Source organism: Electrona antarctica (assembly GCF_951216825.1).
Source record: "Electrona antarctica genome assembly, chromosome: 2".
In the NCBI taxonomy this organism is placed as follows: Eukaryota; Metazoa; Chordata; class Actinopteri; order Myctophiformes; family Myctophidae; genus Electrona; species Electrona antarctica.
Genome location: NC_136807.1, coordinates 20,412 through 41,774, shown reverse-complemented (window position 1 = coordinate 41,774; position 21,363 = coordinate 20,412). Strand labels below are relative to the sequence as shown.

General features: G+C 41.9%; 1 pseudogene across 1 annotated transcript in view; it reads right to left on the bottom strand.

Annotated features, from left to right (window-relative positions):
* Nucleotides 1–2,461: 2,461 nt before the first annotated feature.
* The window catches only part of LOC306912388 (syntenin-1-like), a 28,333-nt pseudogene continuing 9,431 nt past the window's right edge, over nucleotides 2,462–21,363 (bottom strand). The window contains exons 2-5 of the transcript in view: nucleotides 7,495–7,526; nucleotides 5,615–5,785; nucleotides 5,234–5,325; nucleotides 2,462–2,644 (exon numbers count right to left, since the gene is read on the bottom strand). The product of the transcript in view is annotated as a syntenin-1-like (transcript). The remainder of the gene's footprint in view (nucleotides 2,645–5,233; nucleotides 5,326–5,614; nucleotides 5,786–7,494; nucleotides 7,527–21,363) is intronic.

The window sequence follows — 21,363 nt, the reverse complement described above, 5'->3', positions numbered from 1 at the left end:
CTAACCCCAGGGAACAGGAGGCTATGTGACCAGGGATCCTAACCCCAGGGAACAGGAGGCTATGTGACCAGGGATCCTAACCCCAGGGAACAGGAGGCTATGTGGCAGGACTATGTGACAGGGATCCTAACCCCAGGGAACAGGAGGCTATGTGACCAGGGACATGCACACATAGACATCAAAGGGGGCTTCAGCCCCTGCCCTTTTACCCATCTGTAAAACAACTGCCATTTCCAGACCACGAATGCAACATTTACTACCTGGTGAAAGAAATGCAAATGCACTCCTCTCCTTTCCGTGCCATGCCAGAAGGAAGGCAGCATTCAGGAGAATTGCTTTTTATTCCCGAAGTCTCCTGAACTTGAACACAGTATTTTTGCGTTGAACAAATTTGTTTAGAAATCCATGTCGTTACACCTGCATCTCCACTAGCTAAAAGAGTGCTGGGTTGCGCCCCGAAAATAGCTGATCTACAAGCTCACAACGTGTCGCATTGTGAGCTTGTAGATCAGCTATTTTTTGTCCAAAAGTCCCAGCCCCAGCTGCAAAGAGCCACTCTTACCCCCCGTCTCCCTCCCTACCCTCCTCCCCCCCTACCCTCTGCAAAGGGCCACTCTTACCCCCCGTCCCCCGTCTCCCCCCTACCCTCCTCCCTGAAATGTGCGCATTGTTCCCAGTACCCCCACAAAATTAATCCAAATCCAAAACGAACACAAATAAAAAGCAGTCCTTTCTCCGTCACAACACTTGGACTGGCTTGGACTTGGAAATAACAAAACAAAACAAAACAAAAAAGCTGTGTAGTGGAACGATAATATATTGTACATCTCCATCTGTCTCCCAGACAAAAATAATGTTTTTACAACGCAATTCTTTAATCATCTTCACACAAGGCCTCTCCAAAGCATGGCATTTTGTTTAGGATCGATTTTAGTATAATTTACAGAAGGTTTTGTAGGGCCAAGCCAGACTTGTACATTTGGAAAAATTTACATTTACAAGCCAAATATCAATATGGACAACATTGGGTTCCTCCAAATCCTTTTTTCTTTTGTGAGATTTTAAAATCGAAATCCATGAATACCATGCCTTTGTATTTATTTTTACAATGTCAGAAATAAGTGTCTTGAGATGGAGACTAAGATGAAGTCAAAGAACATGTCCTACCCATGAGACATTTACTATTCCTATATGAGTGTTGTCTGAAGACTGTATTACAGGGAATGAGAGACCAGCTATTATATTCTGTACAGTTATGGCAAGGCTTTGATGGAGGAACGACCACTGGAGATCAATGGCTTTGATGGAGGAACGACCACTGGAGATCAATGGCTTTGATGAAGGAACGACCACTGGAGATCAATGGCTTTGATGGAGGAACGACCACTGGAGATCAATGGCTTTGATGAAGGAACGACCACTGGAGATCAATGGCTTTGATGGAGGAAGGACCACTGGAGATCAATGGCTTTGATGGAGGAACGACCACTGGAGATCAATGGCTCTTTACAGCATTTTGATGCGAGAGAGAAGAAGAGGTGAAAAAGGTCACTTTGCCAAATGATCCGTCTTCCACATCAGGAGGAAGCTCTGGACTCGCGGTATAGCGTGTGCATGGCTTCTTTATGTTTTTTTAAAGAAACAAAGTTATGTACGGTCCTCAATGTCGCATATCAAGACGACAAAAACGTTTAAACTTAGACTACACGGTTTAACGTATAAAAAGTACTATGTGACACACAGGAGGAGGAAGAAGGTAACTGGCATAATATTGAATAACATACAGAGATAGATGGAAATTATAGTGATGCACCGAATATTAGGCCGCAGAAAATATTCGGCAGAAAATGGCAAAAAAGAAAATGCATTTTCGGCCTATTCGGTTTCGGCCCGAATAGGCAGAAAATATATCACCGAATAGTGTATGCGATTAATGCATTCAAAAGAGCTGAATAAATGTTTTATGGACCCATAATAGTGATTATTATTTAAGTTAGGTTTTTGCCATAAATCAGGTAGCTTTAAAGGTACGGCCATGACAGCAATGGTAGGAAAAAAAATATATATAATATTAATCATATTCGGTATTCGGGCCAACTGTTCCCTATATTCGGTATTCGGTTTCAGCCAAGAATTTCCCTTTCGGTGCATCCCTAGAAACAAATGGAGGAAAAGAAAGGCATCTTGAATGGTGTTAGCAACAGGAATGATTGTTGATGCAGGAATTGGGTCCGTTGGAGGACAGAAGGAGAGAGAGAGAGAGAGAGACCGATACAGTGGGGATGGGAATCATAGCGATTGGACAGACAGACAGACAGACAGACAGACAGACAGACAGACAGATGGACAGACGGACAGACGGACAGACGGACAGACGGACAGAGGGACAGAGAGACAGACAGACAGACAGACAGACAGACAGACAGACAGACAGACAGACAGACAGACAGACAGACAGACAGACAGACAGACAGACTGGAGGTATAAGGAATGGAGAGAGAGAGAGAGTTTAGAGAAGGATCTTTCTCTGTAGATTGTAGATATCCTTGACTTGAGATGTCGTTGGTCCAGCGACATCTGCTTGGTTGCTCACACCTCAGGGACGGAGTGGTCCATGGCTGAACGCAGCAGGCCGGTAGACATCCTGGCAGACACACACACACACACACACACACATGCAAATTAGCATCCATCCATCCATCTTCAACCGCTTATCCGTAGTCGGGTCGCGGAGGCAACAGCTCCAGTGTTCCAGACTTCCCTCTCCAGAGCAACATTAGTGACTTCCTCCTGGGGGATTCCAAGGCCAGTGAGTCGATGTGTTTCCTCCAACTGCGCCTTGGTCTGCTCCGGGGTCTCCTCCCAGTGGGACATATGCCTCGACAACCTCCCTAGGGAGACGCCCGAGAGGCATCCTAACCAGATGCCCGAACCGTCTAAGCTGGCTCCTTTCCAGGCAACGAAGCAGCGTACTACTACTACTACTTGTGCAAATTAGCATACCATTTACAATTAAAATGGACAATTCAGGCTTTTAGCAGACGCTCTTTTCCAGAGTACGCCATACCGTCGGTAAACGGTGATTCATTACCGCTGGTATAACTAAACCGTTCTCATCCCGTATGGATGAGTAGGTCACAACTGGCCTACCAGCACCTCTGGTAGGTTGTTAGGTCATTATCAACTGGCCTACCAGCACCTCTGGTAGGTTGTTAGGTCATTATCAACTGGCCTACCAGCACCTCTGGTAGGTTGTTAGGTCATTATCAACTGGCCTACCAGCACCTCTGGTAGGTTGTTAGGTCATTATCAACTGGCCTATCAGCACCTCTGGTAGGTTGTTAGGTCATTATCAACTGGCCTATCAGCACCTCTGGTAGGTTGTTAGGTCATTATCAACTGGCCTATCAGCACGCTCTGGTAGAATGTTAGGTCATTATCAACTGGCCTACCAGCACCTCTGGTAGGTTGTTAGGTCATTATCAACTGGCCTACCAGCACCTCTGGTAGGTTGTTAGGTCATTATCAGCCTCTCTGTGGGCCGCCCAATGAGCCCAATGTTTACTGCATGTGTAAAAAAACTAAAAAGGATTCATGATTCTGTGCGTATCGGGACATAACTCGTACGGCGCTGAGTCGGCGGAAGCAGACATCGCAACGTTCGGTACAGCAACTCGCTCGCTTTAGCGCGCTCGGTGGTACCGCGCCCCGGAGCTGACTGGAACCCAGGACGTTAGAGCTGGAAGCCTAATGATTAGCGAGGCATGCTGCCGAGGCGGTGCTGGAACGGGGTTTTCCTGCTGTATTTCAATGTGACTTCGAACCAGTGTTGATTTCGTCGACTAAAACTAAGACGAAAAATGTTCGTTGACTACCTTTTTCCACTGACGAAAACTACATGGAAACTAAATAAAAACTAAGCTTTGATGACTAAAACTATACTGATAATTTCGTCAACGTTTAAAAACTAGACTAAAATGTTAGGAAGGGACTAGTGGACAAGAGATCCAGTATGAGTCATTCATTGGTTAGACCAGTCTGAGCCATTAGTCCTACAACTACAACCTATCTCAAACCCTCACCCTAACCCTAACCTCCCACGGGGCAGCACACCTAAACCTAACCCTAACGCATGTCTAACCAATGACTAGTCTAAACTAAGTATGCACCCCTCCAGTATGAGACATTTTATACTTTGTTGCATGCTGAAAATAGCTGATCTACAAGTTCACAACGCGTCACAACTCGTCTAACCCGGGCATCAAGGCCCGCCAAAATACATTTTAGTCGACTAAATCAACTGTAGATTTAGTCGACTAAAATCTCATGACATTTAGTCGACTAAAACTAGACTAACACATTCCAGGTGAGTAAAATGTGACTAAAACTATTCACAAGACTATGACTAAAACTAAAATCAAAATGTGCTGCCAAAAACAACACTGTTTGGAACCGAAGGTTAAATAGTTTTAAAAAAGGGTGGTCGTGGAGTCCTCACGGGTCCATGCATTTCAAAAAGGGACCGACCGAGACCTGAGGCGAAAACCCACCCGAGGGACAAGTCAATATCTGGACCCGAGCCGTGCTACCCTCTAGACCTCTAGACCTCTAGACCTGAGGCCAAAACCATCCGAGGGACAAGTCAATATCTGGACCCGAGCCGTGCTACCCTCTAGACCTCTAGACCTCTAGACCTGAGGCCAAAACCATCCGAGGGACAAGTCAATATCTGGACCCGAGCCGTGCTACCCTCTAGCTGCAGTGATGTAAATAGACCTGAGGCCAAAACCATCCGAGGGACAAGTCAATATCTGGACCCGAGCCGTGCTACCCTCTAGCTGCAGTGATGTAAATAGACCTGAGGCGAAAACCCATCCGAGGGACAAGTCAATATCTGGACCCGAGCCGTGCTACCCTCTAGCTGCAGTGATGTAAATAGGTTTTCAATGTAATGAGTCCCGGGATGCAGGGATGGTCTTTTAGAAATGAGTCACACTTCAACAACGTTAGGAGTCATATTTTGCCATTTTTACAAATTGCAGCATTTAACTCCCATTTCATTTTATATGGTTATAATGTGGTTATATCCATGTAGAAAACAGCTAGCAAAATAAACAACAGTACAGTATAGCACAGTGGATGCAGAGGTTGTTGTTTTATTGCGTCCCTTAACTATAAACTGTTGCAAAATGCACCCTATTTTAATCTCTGTAGCTGTGAACTGTGGCCGTACCTCTTTATCATGTGCTCGTAGATGAACTTGGGCATGATGGTGATGGTCATCGTAGTGGGAGAGGTGGACAGGATGTCCTTGATTTGAGAATCCTGTAGTCGGAGGAGAGGGGGGGGGGGGGGTACAGAAAATTAAGAGCAGCTCAAAATATGCTATGTTTATGTGCTGTTATGTATCAACAACTGTTATTAATTCATATGTTTGTATCCATAAATACTGACAATGTTGAGTCTCTTTAAATGTCACTTATTTCTTACATAGAATTCCTAATTCCTAACACTACTTGTGAACAATCAGAGACATAGTTATGGTTTGGACTCATCTATGGACTCATTGACACAACATGAAGCATATTATACACAAAAGGGGGGCCGACCCGACCTTGAGTCCGATGACGTTCTGCCCGTTGATCTCACAGATGTAGTGGTCGGTCAGCATGCCGTTGCGAGCAGCGGAGCCTTCCTTCACCAGGGAGGTGATCTTTCCGACTTGTAGATGAAACCCACGTGTCCTGAGCTGTCCTTGTGCATGGTGATGGTGCGCTGGAACGGCCTGGAGGGGACAGAGAGGGACAGAGAGGGACATGTTTAGGGTGATGGTGCGCTGGAACGGCCTGGAGGGGGCAGAGAGGGACATGTTTAGGGTGATGGTGCGCTGGAACGGCCTGGAGGGGGCAGAGAGGGACATGTTTAGGGTGATGGTGCACTGGAACGGCCTGGAGGGGGCAGAGAGGGACAGAGAGGGACATGTTTAGGGTGATGGTGCGCTGGAACGGCCTGGAGGGACAGAGGGGGACATGTTTAGGGTGATGGTGCGCTGGAACGGCCTGGAGGGGACAGAGAGGGACATGTTTAGGGTGATGGTGCGCTGGAACGGCCTGGAGGGACAGAGAGGGACATGTTTAGGGTGATGGTGCGCTGGAACGGCCTGGAGGGGGCAGAGAGGGACATGTTTAGGGTGATGGTGCGCTGGAACGGCTTGGAGGGGGCAGAGAGGGACATGTTTAGTGATGGTGCACTGGAACGGCCTGGAGGGGGCAGAGAGGGACATGTTTAGGGTGATGGTGCGCTGGAACGGCCTGGAGGGGACAGAGAGGGACATGTTTAGTGATGGTGCACTGGAAGGGCCTGGAGGGGGCAGAGAGGGACAGAGAGGGACATGTTTAGGGTGATGGTGTGCTGGAACGGCCTGGAGGGGACAGAGAGGGACATGGTTAGGGTGATGGTGCGCTGAAACGGCCTGGAGGGGACAGAGAGGGACATGGTTAGGGTGATGGTGCGCTGGAACGGCCTGGAGGGACAGAGAGGGACATGTTTAGGCCCAGTATTTGTTAACACTTCCAGTGTGCCGGAATTATTAAAAATAAAAGGTGCTAGAGTGCAAAGCAGATGAGGTAGATTTACTCTGAAAAGCCCCGCCTTCCATTACTCCCAAAAAACGGGAGGCTGTCACTGGTATTATTGGGTAGGGATGCACCCAATGGGACGTTCTGTCACTGGTATTATTGGGTAGGGATGCACCCAATGGGACGTTCTGTCACTGGTATTATTGTGTAGGGATGCACCCAATGGGACATTCTGTCACTGGTATTATTGGGTAGGGATGCACCCAATGGGACATTCTGTCACTGGTATTATTGGGTAGGGATGCACCCAATGGGACGTTCTGTCACTGGTATTATTGGGTAGGGATGCACCCAATGGGACATTCTGTCACTGGTATTATTGGGTAGGGATGCACCCAATGGGACATTCTGTCACTGGTATTATTGGGTAGGGATGCACCCAATGGGACATTCTGTCACTGGTATTATTGGGTAGGGATGCACCCAATGGGACATTCTGTCACTGGTATTATTGGGTAGGGATGCACCCAATGGGACATTCTGTCACTGGTATTATTGGGTAGGGATGCACCCAATGGGACATTCTGTCACTGGTATTATTGGGTAGGGATGCACCCAATGGGACATTCTGTCACTGGTATTATTGGGTAGGGATGCACCCAATGGGACCTTCTGTCACTGGTATTATTGGGTAGGGATGCACCCAATGGGACCTTCTGTCACTGGTATTATTGGGTAGGGATGCACCCAATGGGACGTTCTGTCACTGGTATTATTGGGTAGGGATGCACCCAATGGGACGTTCTTGGACGAAACCTAATACCGAATATAGGACACAGTTGGCCCAAAAACCGAATACCCGAATATGATTAATATTATATAAAATTATTTATTGTTTTTTTGCCAGTTTTTGTACCATTGCATCATGGCCGGAACTTTGTTGTAGAGCTACATGATAAAGGCAAAAAGACATGATTACATTTTGATCACGTCATCACAACAAAACAGAAACGTAACAACGGTTCTTTGGCCTTTCGCCTCTAAAATCAACCCAACCAAATATGCATTTTTTTCCCACTTTTCGGCCGAATAGTTTGGGTGTCTGAATATTGCATACAGTGAGAGAGGTTCCAGCTGCTGTCTCCCAGTGTTAGTATCTCCCATTGTTAGTGTCTCCCATTGTTAGTGTCTCCCATTGTTAGTATCTCCCATTGTTAGTGTCTCCCATTGTTAGTATCTCCCATTGTTAGTGTCTCCCATTGTTAGTATCTCCCATTGTTAGTGTCTCCCATTGTTAGGGCCGATTCATACTCCTATTTTAGAGCCGAATAAAAGTCGGTTCGGCTCTGTAGAGCCTACAATGTGACGTACTGCTGAAAATTTCTGACGAGCCGAAATCATTTCGGCACTACAGCGCCGAAACAGCGGTAAAATAGGAGTATGAATCAGCCCTTAGTATCTCCCATTGTTAGTGTCTCCCATTGTTAGTGTCTCCCATTGTTAGTGTCTCCCAGTGTTAGTATCTCCCATTGTTAGTGTCTCCCATTGTTAGTGTCTCCCAGTGTTAGTATCTCCCATTGTTAGTGTCTCCCATTGTTAGTGTCTCCCATTGTTAGTGTCTCCCAGTGTTAGTATCTCCCATTGTTAGTGTCTCCCATTGTTAGTGTCTCCCAGTGTTAGTATCTCCCATTGTTAGTGTCTCCCATTGTTAGTATCTCCCATTGTTAGTGTCTCCCATTGTTAGTGTCTCCCATTGTTAGTGTCTCCCATTGTTAGTGTCTCCCAGTGTTAGTGTCTCCCATTGTTAGTGTCTCCCATTGTTAGTGTCTCCCATTGTTAGTGTCTCCCATTGTTAGTGTCTCCCAGTGTTAGTGTCTCCCATTGTTAGTGTCTCCCATTGTTAGTATCTCCCATTGTTAGTGTCTCCCATTGTTAGTGTCTCCCAGTGTTAGTGTCTCCCATTGTTAGTGTCTCCCAGTGTTAGTATCTCCCATTGTTAGTGTCTCCCATTGTTAGTGTCTCCCAGTGTTAGTGTCTCCCATTGTTAGTGTCTCCCATTGTTAAAGTGTCACAATGGGAGACACAAAAACAGAAGGAAATCTGGGGAATGACAGGAAAACAAGAAGTACCTCCACTAAAAAAAATCGATTGAAGTAGATTGAAGAAAATGGTGCAACTAAAATGGAAATGAAAGAAAACAAAACGCATAAGTAATTGTACTTATGCGTTTACTGTATATATTGGGTTAAGAGATTATATATAGTATAGTTCAGGTCTGTTAAAAGGCAAAGCTGCACAAACACTGTGTGTGCCAACAATTATTAGCAGAAAACCCTCAGAGTGGAGAGATAACCAGCAGAGGGAGACAAAGATGGAAGAATGTCTGGTATTGGCTTCAGTTAATATAAGTTCAGTAACATCCATGTTTGTCTACTGTACTCTGCCACTCTAAATCAGAACATACATAATGGTTTTAACCATTTTTTTTAAACTTGAGCTGTTGAAGATTAGCAGATCTACAAGCTTATAGAGCTATGAAGCTTGTAGATATGCTGTTTTTTGAAAAAAGCGAGAAAATGTGTGCAAGTCTTTGAATATATAGTCGTTCACAGCGAATGTTTTTAACTTGTATCCTTGCCTCTGGATGGGGGGGGGGGGGGGGTCCCTGGAAAACATATTTTCAGATGGGGGGGGTCGGCGGCCAAATAGAAATAATTTTGGGTAAGTTTTTCTCAAGGACACTTCGACACTAACTCTGGGGGAGCCCGGGATCGAACTGGCAACCTTGCGGTTACCATCGGGCCACTCTACCGCTGATCCACCGCCGCCCAGTCCTTGACATGAAAAAGTTTGAAAAAGTTCGACTCCCGACGGCCTTTACGGCATGTCACCCCCCCATCTCTCTCCCCATTTCCTGTCAGCCTACTGCCTGTGCCTCTATAAAAAAGAAAATAAAGGCGAAAGCCACAAAAAATATACCTTCTTCAGGCTGATGGCTGAAGAAGGTCTTTGACTGAAACATTGCCTAAATAAAGTGTTGGTATTGCCAGTGCAGACGGTGTGTAGGTTTTTTGGAATAACTAACGTCTCATATCAGAGTCTGTACTAGTCTCAGCTCTTTTAAAGGTCCGCTGACATTCCCCGAAATTACTATTGCTGGTACTGTACATCACGTGGTCTGACTGAAAACAGTTTGAAAACGCTCGCGACGCGCTACGGCGCTAGCAACAAGTGGCTACTAGGTCAGGTTAGCGTTTTTGACGGTACATTTAGCGTCATATTGGCTATGAATGTCATTGAAAAAAAATATTTTTTCGCTCGAATCTCTTAGTTAGAATGCAACTGAGGTTGGCGTGGAGTTTTTTAGGGGAACTGCAGCACAATCGCAAAATTCGGGCTCGAGTCCCACGTTCCCCCGGTCACCAACACCCCTGTCTGCCCGCTCTGAGACCCGCAGCCCCGCAGAGCGACTACGGACTGTCTGCTGTTGCCTCTGCCCGCTCTGGGAGCTCTCATCCCCGCAGCGCCTGTCTAATGTACCGCTGTTCTCTTCCCTTCCTTTCTTCCCCTCTCAGCCACAGGACGAAATGTATACCCTCTGCAATACCTTAGTTACCACAACATTGTTCAAGTGAACTTGTGTGTTTGTTTATTCATTGTAAATAATAATCAATATCGCTATGATGAATTATCGCCCTGGTTGTCCGAGCCGCTCCGCGGGGTTGAGGCAGTCTTGCCCCGGGCCCGGAGAGGCTGCGTAGCCTCTGATCCCCGCAGTGAGAGCTGGTCATGCGCGCACACACACACACACACACACACATGGGTGGGCGGGACCCAATTCTCTCTCTCAATCTCTCTCTCTCTACACACACACACACACACACATCGCGTCTTGCAATGGAGGACGGACTCTGGCACCATTAGCGAAGCGTTATTTGAAGATGGGGACTTTAGTGGAGCAACCATCATTGCCCTACCAGTTTGAACCCCTGGCTTCTGGCTCAGCAGCTACGGAGGCAGTTGATGGAGCTGTCGGAGGTGTGAAGCCATGGCCGCTGATTATCGCATGGGTGACAAAGCTTGGTAAATAAACACAACTCTTCGCGTTCACAACGGCTATACACTACACAGGCTAAAACATATCGATATAATCAACTTGGTAAATGAACGTCACCCCACTTGATCTAGTAAGAGTATGTTCCAACGTGGGCTTTGTGAAATACTGTCCCCCAAAGAAAATGTGTGTTTGTAAGATGACTGTTAGTTCGTTCTATTGGAATAATGGCATGGTTCTATGGCAAAATAAATAATAGCCTATGCAACAATTCTGAATCATTTACATTGTTCTGGGTTGTTCTGGTATGTGCTTACAGTCAAATATGTTCAAAATTGGAATAATGGCATGGTTCTGTTGTGAAGTTACACCACATAGTTGCAATGTGATTCACATGACGTTATACATCATTGATTGATTGACATTTTTATTCAGCTTGTAGAATGGGTAGGCCTACATTTCAAGCACAAGTGAATACAACAAGAAGATGAAACCAGAAAAGCACCAAGACTGGTTTGGTTGTAATCAGGGATGAAGTTTCATCCCGAGTCACATTCAACATTAGCTCTGGTCCATAGCTCTAATGCCAGCAAAGGGCATTAGGGCTATTGACCAGAGATAATTCAACATGCACTATATATACACTATACACGATGCAATACTGAATATGATAAAACAGCATGGTTTCTACATGTCACACTTTACCCCCATTTATTATGTCTAAGCGAACAATTTTATTATTATATTGGTATTTTTTAGCCTGTGTAGCCTAGGAGCAGGACGATATAGTTGACCATGTTGTGTTTATTTACCAATCTTTGTTGCTCCACCCCGTTGATATCTTCCACGTTCGATATTGGGATGAATGATGGGGAGTCCTCAACCTCAACCTGAAATGTCGCTTCGCTTCGGTGCTACCGAGGCACAGATTCTGTGCGTGGGTAAAGTGCGCGGGGCATCTGAGGGTCCCTTCGTTGAGTGTTTTTTTTTGCAAAACTAATGCTTGGAATGGATTCAGCATCATGAAAACCCCCTAGTTTGACATGTCACATGCTACATGCATGATGAAATTTTGAATATTTTGCCTTCTATAGGTTGTAATTGGTATGGTCACATATTATGCCAATTATGAAAATTGCTCCAACATATGCAAGTTAGCATCCGGCAGTTTCTACATGCTGGGGACCCATACTAAACATTTCTAACATAAAACGTTGGTGTACTCAACATGTCCGGGTTAACTTTTTGGCTACTAGGCTATTTTTAGAGTGTTTATCCATGGATGTGGATATGTACAATATATATGATTTCAGAATAGGGCATTTTTAGATATTAACCCCTTCATGCTTAAAACAGCAAAATCCCATAAAATACAATATAAATCAATGCAAATGCAACACATTTTCATTGCAAAATAAATACTTATTTGGAAGTGGTCATATCTCCTTTCCACCACAACCCCTCCTTCAGCCCTATTGTGAGCATTCTACACCAAAACATCAACAGAACATTGTGTGCATGACAAACCATATATAATCATTCATACTTATACATTATTATTACACATAATTATAAACTGTGCATGCTGCACACTTTATAATTGCACAAATGCCATCTGGGGCAGGTTTGTATTCTTCAGGTAGATTGTTAGGGCTCAGTGGCCTGATGTGTCTTTTTCCATCCAAACTACTCTGGGTCCCATGCCGGTGGACTTGGCTTTCTCAATTTGCATCCCATCCTCAGTGAACATGGCAGTTAAGATTGGTGCCAGCTCATAGGCGAGGGCATCCTCCACATGAACCTCACAGTCACTAGACAGGAGTATGATGACCCTTGAATAGATAGCATTTAGGTCATACACTTTGAGTGTATTATTTGAATGGATTTGGCTGTTGTTGCCACCATCTTCACTTTAGATGGGATGGTCTTGTAAAATACCTTTGACCAGGACATCTTTTCTAAATCTTGAAAAATTGTGTTCCCACTCTTTATAGTAGCCTTGCAGTGGCCAGACACAAATCTGCTCAGGGCCAAGGTATTCACGGTCCCTTGCTTCAAGGTTATTCTAATAATCCATTCTGCACTGTGGCCGTACCCGTACCTCATGAAGGTGAACCCTATGAACTGGTTGGTCCACCGACAATTTCATGGTGTCACATAAAAATACCTTTTAACATGTGGAAGTAGCTTTTCATGTAGTAGAGGCCATAACATCAGATGGAGAAGGCAGTCATCTCATGGTCAGACTAGATGTATATGACATCAGCAATTGCAATCTGATCCAATGCTCTCGTCAGGTCCTCTGCCTCTGGTCCATCTGCGATCACACTGTAGCACAAGCTCAGCCATCAACTGCAGGGCACCCACACACATTCTGAAGGAACTTCTTTCCCATTCAACATCTTGACAAAAACATCTGACAGAACACCAGAAAGCCCACTTTCAGCTAATAGTGAACCTACTGTATATAACCTATATCACAAAATCATCAAGGCATGTGTTGGAGCCAAAATGCTTTTGTTTATTTTTGTTTTATTTAAACGAATTTATGATGAATTTAACGTGTCCTTCTTATATTGAGTTTGAATACTACTGCTGCAAAAGAGATTCAACGACTTGATATTGAATTAATCATTGCACATGTCAAACTAAAGTTCAACCCAGTTGCCCTGCTGTTTAGCCTAGAGTAAAGTCACAAGCAATAGGTTCTGTGACCATCCTCTAGCAACAATGTTTTGATGATTGATTTGACCTCTGTGGACCCTTTATAAATGTTTTAGCCCCCATGTCCCTCGCAAAAATCCCGGCATTTCTTGCTAGAGGGCCAAATTCAAAATGGTGCACGGCGCCATAGCCAAAAATGGACTTTTGATCCAGATGACCTAGAATCATGTATGAAGACACTTTTCATACAAGTCAACCATGAGGATTCCAAATCTGACACCATTTTAATCATAAGACCTCGTTTTGGCCCCGGAATTCAAGATGGCCACCATCCAGTAGCGTGAAAACGTAACTTTTGAATAGAAAAGTAATTTATTTAGGGGTTGTAATTTTTACAGACACAAAACACATTCAGAGCATTCTGTGTCACTGATTTATGAATCAACAGATCATGAGTCCACCCTCCTCTGTGCATCATTCAAATCCTCCTCACTCTCAACTTCCTTGTCCTCTTCAACTAGCCCTGGTGCAGGTAGGTGTTGGGAGAGCAGGCCGTGTGTAGTGGACAGAACGACAGCGACCACCCACCGACTCCCAACCACGTCCGAGTGGCGAGGGGTGGTGCTTCAGTGTGGGGTGGAACCTATGAAGACACTGCAGAGTGGTGAGGACGTACACAAGATGATCTCCCAGTATAAAGGCAAAGGGCATGCATTTTGTGATACCTACACCAGGGCCAGTTGAAGAGGATGAGGATGATGATGCACAGAGGTGGAGTCATCTGAATCGGATGATTCAGATACCAGTGACACAGAATGCTCTGACACATGTGTTTTGTATTTGTAAAAATTAGAAACCCCAAATAAATTGCTTTCCTATTCAAAAGTAATGTTTTCACGCTACTGGATTGTGGCCATCTTGTATTTCGAGGCCAAAATGAGGTCTTATGATTAAAATGGTGTCAGATTTGGAATCCTCATGGTTGACTTGTATGAAAAAGTGTCTTCATACATGATTCTAGGTCATCTGGATCAAAAGACCAAGTCATTTTGAATTTGGCCCTCTAGCAAAAAATGCCGGAATTTTTGCGAGGGACATGGGGGCTAAATCTTTTATAAAGGGTCCACAGAGGTAAAATCAATCATCAAAATATGGTTGCCAGAGGATGGTCACAGAACCTTTTGCTTGTGACTCTACTAAGGTAGAGTCACAGGTTTGTTCATAACATACAAAGTTGTCCACCAGAAATAATATCTATGACCCCTATATGGACAACCCGGTAAATTTTTGGACAAAAGTCCAATATGGCCGCCCTAAAATTAGCCCCTATTAGTTATAATGGGGGGTGAATAGGGCAATTTTTTAAACTGAGAGATATTTCCACGACACTTCTCAGGTTGATCAATGATATGAAAACGAACATTTTTTGTATTGCAAGTTTCCATGAAATCCAATATGGCCTCCCCAATATTAGCCACTATTAGTTATAATGGGGGTGAATAGGGCAAAGTTTTAAACTGAGAGATATTTCCACGCCACTTCTCAGGTTGATCAATGATATGAATACGAACATTTTTTGTATTGCAAGTTTCCATGAAATCCAATATGGCCGCCCCAATATTAGCCCCTATTAGTTATAATGGGGGGTGAATAGGGCAAAAATTTAAACTGAGAGATATTTCCACGAAACTTCTCAGGTTGATCAATGATATGAATACGAAACATTTTTGTATTGCAAGTTTCCATGAAATCCAATATGTCCGCCCCAATATTAGCCCCTATTAGTTATAATGGGGGGTGAATAGGGGAAAATTTTAAACTGAGAGATATTTCCATGAAACTTCTCAGGTTGATCAATGATATGAATACGAACATTTTTTGTATTGCAAGTTTCCATGAAATCCAATATGGCCGCCCCAATATTAGTTATAATGGGGGGTGAATAGGGGAAAAATTTTAACTGAGAGATATTTCCACAAAACTTCTCAGGTTGATCAATTATATGAATATGAAAAAAAATTGTATTGCAAGTTTCCATGAAATCCAATATGGCCTCCCCAATATTAGCCCCTATTAGTTATAATGGGGGGTGAATAGGGCAAAGTTTTAAACAGAGATATTTCCACGACACTTCTCAGGTTGATCAATGATATGAATACGAACATTTTTTGTATTGCAAGTTTCCATGAAATCCAATATGCCCGCCCCAATATTAGCCCCTATTAGTTATAATGGGGGGTGAATAGGGCAAAAATTTAAACTGAGAGATATTTCCACAAAACTTCTCAGGTTGATCAATGATATGAATACGAACATTTTTTGTATTGCAAGTTTCCATGAAATCCAATATGGCCAACACAATATTAGCCCCTATTAGTTATAATGGGGGGTGAATAGGGCAAAAATTTAAACTGAGAGATATTTCCACGAAACTTCTAAGGTTGATCAATTATATGAATACGAACATTTTTTGTATTGAAAGTTTCCATGAAATCCAAAATGGCCCCCCCAATATTAGTAATAATGGGGGGTGAATAGGGCAAAAATTTAAACTGAGAGATATTTCCACAAAACCTCTCAGGTTGATCAATGATATGAATACGAACATTTGTTGTATTGCAAGTTTCCATGAAATCCAATATGGCCGCCACAATATTAGCCCCTATTAGTTGTAATGGGGGGTGAATAGGGGAACATTTTAAACTGAGAGATATTTCCACAAAACTTCTCAGGTTGATCAATGATATGAATACGAACATTGTTTGTATTGCAAGTTTCCATGAAATCCAATATGGCCGCCCCAATATTAGTTATAATGGGGGGTGAATAGGGGAAAATTTTAAACTGAGAGATATTTCCACGAAACTTCTCAGGTTGATCCATTATATGAATACGAACATTTTTTGTATTGCAAGTTTCCATGAAATCCAATATGGCCGCCCCAATATTAGTTATAATGGGGGGTGAATAGGGGAAAAATTTAAACTGAGAGATATTTCCACGAAACTTCTCAGGTTGATCCATTATATGAATACGAACATTTTTTGTATTGCAAGTTTCCATGAAATCCAATATGGCCTCCCCAATATTAGCCCCTATTAGTTATAATGAGGGGTGAATAGGGCAACGTTTTAAACTGAGAGATATTTCCACGACACTTCTCAGGTTGATCAATGATATGAATACGAAAATGTTTTGTATTGCAAGTTTCCATGAAATCCAATATGGCCGCACCAATATTAGTTATAATGGGGGGTGAATAGGGGAAATTTTAAACTGAGAGATATTTCCACGAAACTTCTCAGGTTGATCAATGATATGAATACGAACATTTTTTGTATTGCAAGTTTCCATGAAATCCAATATGGCCTCCCCAATATTAGCCCCTATTAGTTATAATGGGGGTGAATAGGGAAACATTTTAAACTGAGAGATATTACCACGACACTTCTCAGGTTGATCAATGATATGAATACGAACATTTTTTGTATTGCAAGTTTCCATGAAATCCAATATGGCCGCACCAATATTAGTTATAATGGGGGGTGAATAGGGGAAAATTTAAACTGAGAGATATTTCCACGAAACTTCTCAGGTTGATCAATGATATGAATACGAAAAAAAATTGTATTGCAAGTTTCCATGAAATCCAATATGGCCGCCCCAATATTAGTTATAATGGGGGGTGAATAGGGGGAAAATTTAAACTGAGAGATATTTCCATGAAACTTCTCAGGTTGATCAATGATATGAATACGAACATTTTTTGTATTGCAAGTTTCCATGAAATCCAATATGGCCGCCCCAATATTAGTTATAATGGGGGGTGAATAGGGGAAAATTTTAAACTGAGAGATATTTCCACAAAACTTCTCAGGTTGATCAATTATATGAATACGAAAAAAAAATTGTATTGCAAGTTTCCATTAAATCCAATATGGCCTCCCCAATATTAGCCCCTATTAGTTATAATGGGGGGTGAATAGGGCAAAGTTTTAAACAGAGATATTTCCACGACACTTCTCAGGTTGATCAATGATATGAATACGAACATTTTTTGTATTGCAAGTTTCCATGAAATCCAATATGCCCGCCCCAATATTAGCCCCTATTAGTTATAATGGGGGGTGAATAGGGCAAAAATGTAAACTGAGAGATATTTCCACAAAACTTCTCAGGTTGATCAATGATATGAATACGAACATTTTTTGTATTGCAAGTTTCCATGAAATCCAATATGGCCAACACAATATTAGCCCCTATTAGTTATAATGGGGGGTGAATAGGGCAAAAATTTAAACTGAGAGATATTTCCACAAAACTTCTCAGGTTGATCAATGATATGAATACGAACATTTGTTGTATTGCAAGTTTCCATGAAATCCAATATGGCCGCCACAATATTAGCCCCTATTAGTTGTAATGGGGGGTGAATAGGGGAAAATTTTAAACTGAGAGATATTTCCACAAAACTTCTCAGGTTGATCAATGATATGAATACGAACATTGTTTGTATTGCAAGTTTCCATGAAATCCAATATGGCCGCCCCAATATTAGTTATAATGGGGGGTGAATAGGGGAAAATTTTAAACTGAGAGATATTTCCATGAAACTTCTCAGGTTGATCAATGATATGAATACGAACATTTTTTGTATTGCAAGTTTCCATGAAATCCAATATGGCCGCCCCAATATTAGTTATAATGGGGGGTGAATAGGGGAAAAATTTAAACTGAGAGATATTTCCACGAAACTTCTCAGGTTGATCAATTATATGAATACGAACATTTTTTGTATTGCAAGTTTCCATGAAATCCAATATGGCCTCCCCAATATTAGCCCCTATTAGTTATAATGAGGGGTGAATAGGGCAAAGTTTTAAACTGAGAGATATTTCCACGACACTTCTCAGGTTGATCAATGATATGAATACGAACATTTTTTGTATTGCAAGTTTCCATGAAATCCAATATGGCCGCCACAATATTAGCCCCTATTAGTTATAATGGGGGGTGAATATGGAATTTTTTTAAACTGAGAGATATTTCCACGACACTTCTCAGGTTGATCAATGATATGAATACGAAAAAATGTTGTATTGCAAGTTTCCATGAAATCCAATATGGCCGCACCAATATTAGTTATAATGGGGGGTGAATAGGGGAAATGTTAAACTGAGAGATATTTCCACGAAACTTCTCAGGTTGATCAATGATATGAATACGAACATTTTTTGTATTGCAAGTTTCCATGAAATCCAATATGGCCTCCCCAATATTAGCCCCTATTAGTTATAATGGGGGGTGAATAGGGAAACATTTTAAACTGAGAGATATTACCACGACACTTCTCAGGTTGATCAATGATATGAATACGAACATTTTTTGTATTGCAAGTTTCCATGAAATCCAATATGGCCGCACCAATATTAGTTATAATGGGGGTGAATAGGGCAAAGTTTTAAACTGAGAGATATTTCCACGCCACTTCTCAGGTTGATCAATGATATGAATACGAACATTTTTTGTATTGCAAGTTTCCATGAAATCCAATATGGCCGCCCCAATATTAGCCCCTATTAGTTATAATGGGGGGTGAATAGGGCAAAAATTTAAACTGAGAGATATTTCCACGAAACTTCTCAGGTTGATCAATGATATGAATACGAAACATTTTTGTATTGCAAGTTTCCATGAAATCCAATATGTCCGCCCCAATATTAGCCCCTATTAGTTATAATGGGGGGTGAATAGGGGAAAATTTTAAACTGAGAGATATTTCCATGAAACTTCTCAGGTTGATCAATGATATGAATACGAACATTTTTTGTATTGCAAGTTTCCATGAAATCCAATATGGCCGCCCCAATATTAGTTATAATGGGGGGTGAATAGGGGAAAAATTTAAACTGAGAGATATTTCCACAAAACTTCTCAGGTTGATCAATTATATGAATATGAAAAAAAATTGTATTGCAAGTTTCCATGAAATCCAATATGGCCTCCCCAATATTAGCCCCTATTAGTTATAATGGGGGGTGAATAGGGCAAAGTTTTAAACAGAGATATTTCCACGACACTTCTCAGGTTGATCAATGATATGAATACGAACATTTTTTGTATTGCAAGTTTCCATGAAATCCAATATGCCCGCCCCAATATTAGCCCCTATTAGTTATAATGGGGGGTGAATAGGGCAAAAATTTAAACTGAGAGATATTTCCACAAAACTTCTCAGGTTGATCAATGATATGAATACGAACATTTTTTGTATTGCAAGTTTCCATGAAATCCAATATGGCCAACACAATATTAGCCCCTATTAGTTATAATGGGGGGTGAATAGGGCAAAAATTTAAACTGAGAGATATTTCCACGAAACTTCTAAGGTTGATCAATTATATGAATACGAACATTTTTTGTATTGAAAGTTTCCATGAAATCCAAAATGGCCCCCCCAATATTAGTAATAATGGGGGGTGAATAGGGCAAAAATTTAAACTGAGAGATATTTCCACAAAACCTCTCAGGTTGATCAATGATATGAATACGAACATTTGTTGTATTGCAAGTTTCCATGAAATCCAATATGGCCGCCACAATATTAGCCCCTATTAGTTGTAATGGGGGGTGAATAGGGGAAAATTTTAAACTGAGAGATATTTCCACAAAACTTCTCAGGTTGATCAATGATATGAATACGAACATTGTTTGTATTGCAAGTTTCCATGAAATCCAATATGGCCGCCCCAATATTAGTTATAATGGGGGGTGAATAGGGGAAAATTTTAAACTGAGAGATATTTCCATGAAACTTCTCAGGTTGATCAATGATATGAATACGAACATTTTTTGTATTGCAAGTTTCCATGAAATCCAATATGGCCGCCCCAATATTAGTTATAATGGGGGGTGAATAGGGGAAAAATTTAAACTGAGAGATATTTCCACGAAACTTCTCAGGTTGATCCATTATATGAATACGAACATTTTTTGTATTGCAAGTTTCCATGAAATCCAATATGGCCTCCCCAATATTAGCCCCTATTAGTTATAATGAGGGGTGAATAGGGCAAAGTTTTAAACTGAGAGATATTTCCACGACACTTCTCAGGTTGATCAATGATATGAATACGAACATTTTTTGTATTGCAAGTTTCCATGAAATCCAATATGGCCGCCACAATATTAGCCCCTATTAGTTATAATGGGGGGTGAATATGGAATTTTTTTAAACTGAGAGATATTTCCACGACACTTCTCAGGTTGATCAATGATATGAATACGAAAATGTTTTGTATTGCAAGTTTCCATGAAATCCAATATGGCCGCACCAATATTAGTTATAATGGGGGGTGAATAGGGGAAATTTTAAACTGAGAGATATTTCCACGAAACTTCTCAGGTTGATCAATGATATGAATACGAACATTTTTTGTATTGCAAGTTTCCATGAAATCCAATATGGCCTCCCCAATATTAGCCCCTATTAGTTATAATGGGGGGTGAATAGGGAAACATTTTAAACTGAGAGATATTACCACGACACTTCTCAGGTTGATCAATGATATGAATACGAACATTTTTTGTATTGCAAGTTTCCATGAAATCCAATATGGCCGCACCAATATTAGTTATAATGGGGGGTGAATAGGGGAAAATTTAAACTGAGAGATATTTCCACGAAACTTCTCAGGTTGATCAATGATATGAATACGAAAAAAAATTGTATTGCAAGTTTCCATGAAATCCAATATGGCCGCCCCAATATTAGTTATAATGGGGGGTGAATAGGGGAAAAATTTAAACTGAGAGATATTTCCATGAAACTTCTCAGGTTGATCAATGATATGAATACGAACATTTTTTGTATTGCAAGTTTCCATGAAATCCAATATGGCCGCCCCAATATTAGTTATAATGGGGGGTGAATAGGGGAAAATTTTAAACTGAGAGATATTTCCACAAAACTTCTCAGGTTGATCAATTATATGAATACGAAAAAAAAATTGTATTGCAAGTTTCCATTAAATCCAATATGGCCTCCCCAATATTAGCCCCTATTAG